A 4,525-nucleotide genomic window follows, 5' to 3' on the forward strand; every position below is an offset into this window, starting at 1 on the left:
CGTATTAAAAATTCTAAGCTGGAACGCGGCAGGGCTTGGACGCAACTTTGACATTCCTGAATGGAATGCTTTTCTGGAACCCTATGATATCTGCCTTCTCCAGGAAACCTGGTGTCTAGAACCGAGACACAGAGTGGGCTTTTCAACCTACTTTGTCCCCGCCGTCCAACATCAAGGATCCAAAGGTCGCCCATCTGGCGGCCTTCTCATATGGGTCAGTATTGCACTAGGGCTTAGTGCAAAACAAAGGACCACCCAGTCACCGGATCTCCAGTGGATATCAATAAATTGTAAAGGGGGAAGAAACTTGGAAGTATTTAATATCTACCTGAGGGGTGCCAAAGGCGGTGTATCACGTTTACCCACAACAGGCCTAAACAGCAATCTAGCTGCCTGCAATGCTGACTCTTATGTTCTTCTTGCAGGCGACTTCAATTGCTGCTTTGAGCCACTGGCCAGAGAGGACATTTTGGATACCTTCGAAGAGGACACCTGGAGAGGTATTCCGATTTTGACTCTTGATCCGATCCCTAAATGGACACAAAGCGCAATAGATATCAATGCTCTTTGTATGGAGTACAATCTAAGACCAACAAATGGCCGCTCTAAATCTGACTGTATGGGTGCTCATACATATAACAGGCCGGGCCACTCCTCCAGAATTGATTTTGCAATGCTTAATTATAACCTTTGGTCATTCCACCAAGACATGGAGGTTATAGACTCGGGTGATAGCGACCATAACCCCCTTTCGTTATCCATTACCCCTCCTTGGCAGGCTGGAAACCAAGGCACACTTGATCATAAGTGGAAAACTTCCCACGAAATTGTTCCCACAAACTGTAGCAGGCGCCTAAAGTGGGCCAAAGTTTCAGCAGACGAAGCAAGGATGGCGCAAGCCGGGACTATCTTGTCAGGAGTGGAGCCTCGGCTGGACACCTTAAGTCCCACCAGTAAAAAGGTTTTACCCTTATTTACAGACACTATAGTGGCACTGAGTGACTTGTTCATCGTCCCCCAATCCACTCAAAGGGGTGCCCCGAAAGGTATCCCTAAAGCAAGAGATAAATGGTATACTGTTAAATGTCGTGTAGCTAAGAGGGAACTCATTGCCACACTAAAGACCAAAGACCCAGCTAATATTAGGGCCGTGAGGAAATTTTACAAAAAAACCCTGACTGAGGCCAAGGAGGCCTATGACTCCAACTTCTGGGGGGAGCTAGTAGAGGCAAGCAATGGGAACGATGCTAAGAGGTTTTGGGATCTATTACGAGCTAGGGAAAAGCCTACTGACCAAAAGTTAACTTGTAACATCCCTGGTGAGGTCTGGCTTGCCCATTTCTCGAAACTATACTCTGCTCCTTTGGGGGCACCTCATCTAGTTTGTTCACCTCCGGGTCCACTACCCAACCCTGCAATTGACCTCCCATGCCATGATGGTCTATTTACTAGCCTTGAAGTAGAGAGGGCAATCAGGTGTATCGTCCCAAATAAGGCGGCAGGACCTGATGGAATTCCGGACGATTTGATAAAGAACCACACCTCTTTTTGGAGTAGACTAATCTCCTCCCTCCTAAACGAGGTACTGTTGGGAGGGGTATTCCCCGACTCATGGAGGGGCGCTGAGGTCGTCCCTATTTTTAAGAAAGGCTGCAGGGACGACCCAGCAAACTATCGACCCATTAGTTTACTGGACTCAACCCAAAAGGTAGCGGGTAAGGTGGTATTGGGCAGGATTATCCAGTGGGCTGATGAAAACCGGATTTTGTCTGATCTTCAAGCAGGCTTTAGAACAGGGACAGGTACAATCGAGCAGACATTCCGCCTTCTTATGATTTATTGGAAAGTGGTGGTGCTAGGAGGGGGCAGTTTATATCTAGTCTTTATTGACTTACGAACGGCCTTCGACCTGGTACCACGAGCACTATTATGGAGTGTCCTCGATGGGCTAGGTCTCCCCCCTTATCTGTTGTCCTTGCTTGTAAAATTTCACGATAGCAATTTTGCCCAAATTAGATGGGGTGCCCAGGGGGAGAAAACACCTCGTATCCCTGTTGATAGGGGCGTCCGCCAGGGGTGTGTGCTTGCCCCCACTCTGTTTTCTCTTTATATTAACGGAGTGGTGGAGCACCTCCTCCAGCACCCATCAGATGCACCCACCCTGGCTGGAAGGAAAATCCCAACGCTCCTATTCGCGGATGACACCCTTCTAATTTCGAAATCACCAATGGGCATCCAATCATTGCTCTCTAGTTTCAAGGCCTTCTGCGACACAAGGGGTTTGGCTATAAATATAGGTAAGACTAAATTCTTAGTCCTTAACCCGCCCAAGAAATCTGTCATTCCACCTGTTCTAGACTCTGTTCCACTCAAACGAGTCAAAGAATTTGACTATCTGGGTATACGCATTAGTGACACCATGAGTTGGAAGGCACACCACCAAAAGGTGTTCCTGACTCACAAGAGGGTTGCAGGTGCACTGCTCAAGGAACAGCGTGCCTCATCTTTAAAACCAATTGGGGCTCCCCTAGATATCTATAGGGCAAGGGTTGTGAGTGCGGCACTGTATGGTGCCGAGCTGTGGGGTACTCAAAGAGTTGACACTCTGGTTCATCTTGAGAACAACTTTCACAAAGATCTTATGTGCCTACCCCACAGTACTCCCACAATCCCCCTTCTGCTAGATGCAGGCACCCGGCCAATATGCGACCAAGCTAAACTACGCCCTCTTCTACTATGGTCCAGAATTTGGAATGTTCAAGAACTCAGCAGTTATGCAGAAGCCTTAAGTGACATTTTGTCTCTACCGGGTTGCCATAGGATCATCTGGCTCAGGGAGGTTAAAAGGCTGCTTTATAAACTAGGCTTAGGAGATGCTTGGGCTAACAAATCTGCACCCTCAAAACAACTTTTAAAGAAGGCTTATTGGTCATGGGTGGACATTGAGAGAGCATGTAATACAAACCATTGCAAATCTGTGGCCCTGTTTCTGTTAACCAAAGAGATCCCTTATAGGGAACCCTACCTGGATATTATCCAGAACTCGTGGGATAGATCATTGTATTTTAAATTCAGGGTGGGGGTGCTTCCCTTGTGCCAGTTTACTTCTACCTGGAAACCGCCCGCCCAAACTGTACCTTACTGCCCCTTTTGTGATTTAAGGGTAGAGTCTGTTGCCCACTTGTTGTTCGAGTGCAGCGTTTACGCAGCGCCTAGAGGGAGGTGGTTGAAGCCCCTTTGCAGGAGTTTGGGAACTCGTTCTCATCTGGAAGCCCTACGCATATTGCGTACAGATGCAAGACCTTTCTTTGCCTCCTGTATGGCAAAATTTTTAGGCTGGGCTTGGCGTTTAAGAACCGCAAAAAAACTATTGATTCAGTAAACGAGTTCCCCTTCTATTTTGTTATCTTTAAAGTTGATCTGTTCTTAAAAACTTTTTAATGATGACAATATTCTGACCGAATGTTGATAAACTGTTTTTTATAATGTAAAATGTGCTTTTATGATATGTTTTTTATCGAATAAAGCTATTCAAATATTATTCACTGTAAAACTGCCCCAACTTGCAAGCATGGGTCCATTTTTATGCGATCTAATTTACTAATGGTGTGGCACTTTAATTTTGGTGCCTGGTCCTATTTTGTGTCTCAGTCGGACTCTGTTGGATTCGATGGAACTTGTAACCCCACTAACGAAGACAGTGGCCAACAACAAGATGGAGTCTCATAGACATAGGTTAGCTTTGTGGGCACAAGGCATCTTTCCTGTTTCAAGCAGGTATGGAATTGGGATGCACCGCACACCTCTCAATGACAGAGCGTTCACGGTGAGTTCCTATTAGCAAAGACTTAGTACCAAAGATAATTACATAGAATAATATGTTGCCTATTTTATTTTATGCAATTTGTTTGTTATCCTCACCACAAGTCGTAAGTTACTTTCTACTATAATTTTGCACATAATCTGTACTGGCTTGGCTCTTTATAAATCCTGTTGAGAGTCTACTAGTCTAGATGTCTTTTCTTTGCACACTTTGGGGAAGGGGTGGGGGAACCCAGACAAACATGTGTCTCTGGCTGATTTTAAACATTCTTCTTACGGATTCTGTCCAGGTAAGTTAGAGGGTGATTCATGGGCTATCATCTGCCTTTTTTGCCAGTTTCATATGGTAAATTGCTTTACCTGCAATGTTTGGGGCCTAGGGAAATATATTAGGTGTGGCCAGGACTGACTCTAGCATGCAACACAAGGAAAGCTGAATCGGCCATGCTGAGGTTTAAAAGTGTGACCTGAAGATCACCACTCAAGTAAAATGGGAACGCTGAAGATAAACGAGTAATTAGCACCTGGTTTTGAACGGTGCTAATTTGATGAACTAATTTCAGAAAAAGCTAACTTTAAATCATCTCAGTCTAGTGTATGTGTTAAAATCACATACTGAAAAAATGCATGTGATCATTCCTGATGTGCTAATGGCTCATGGTCACATTCAGCAACCAATTAAACCTTGTGTGCCAATTACACT

Source organism: Lissotriton vulgaris, chromosome 8 (assembly GCF_964263255.1).
Source record: "Lissotriton vulgaris chromosome 8, aLisVul1.2, whole genome shotgun sequence".
Lineage (NCBI taxonomy): Eukaryota > Metazoa > Chordata > Amphibia > Caudata > Salamandridae > Lissotriton > Lissotriton vulgaris.